Raw genomic sequence first — 761 nt, forward strand, 5'->3', positions numbered from 1 at the left:
ATATATATATATATATATATATATATATATATGTATATATATATGTATATACACTATAACTGTAACATTCACTCACATCCACACACTCACTCCCAGTTCCCAGTACTTCTGTCCACCTGCAGCAGTATTTACTGTGAAAGACGTTTATATCGGTTTCTCTCTGTGTTCACGCGGCGGCGTTGACAGGAAACAGATTAGTAACATGTGGACAACATGTGGACAACATGTGGACAACGTGTGGACAAGATGAAGACAACATGAGGACAAGATGAAGACAACATGAGGGCAACATGAGGACAACGTGAGGACAACATGGGACACAGAAATCCCTGAGCACGGTCATCTGGAGGAGAAATGGAAGGACAGGTCTATTTTGTCCTCCTTCTACTTCCTGTAGTTGTTTTTCATCAGGTATTTTGTGTCTTTTGACTCATTTATCGACTCCTCAGAGTGTCTCTGCCGGTGTTTTTCTCCGTGTCCCTCTGCGTCTTCGGGAGGAGACAGATTGGTGAATCGGTGAGTTAAACCCACAGAAAAGCTGCAGAGATCCCCGGGCTCAGGGGTCTGGGGGAGAGAATGGAAACCGCTTCTCTGAGGTCCAGATCTGCGGAGCCCCGGCTCAGACTAAATGCTGGATAATGCCGGCGGCTGATTGCTTCCTCTCCACCGGAGAGCAATCTGGGGCGGCGGCGTGTCGAGGGCCCTCGGCCCGCCAGACCAGGCCTAAAGCCCGCCTCCATTACCAGGACGCCGGCTCAGGG

Source organism: Etheostoma cragini, chromosome 1 (assembly GCF_013103735.1).
Source record: "Etheostoma cragini isolate CJK2018 chromosome 1, CSU_Ecrag_1.0, whole genome shotgun sequence".
Taxonomy (NCBI): domain Eukaryota; kingdom Metazoa; phylum Chordata; class Actinopteri; order Perciformes; family Percidae; genus Etheostoma; species Etheostoma cragini.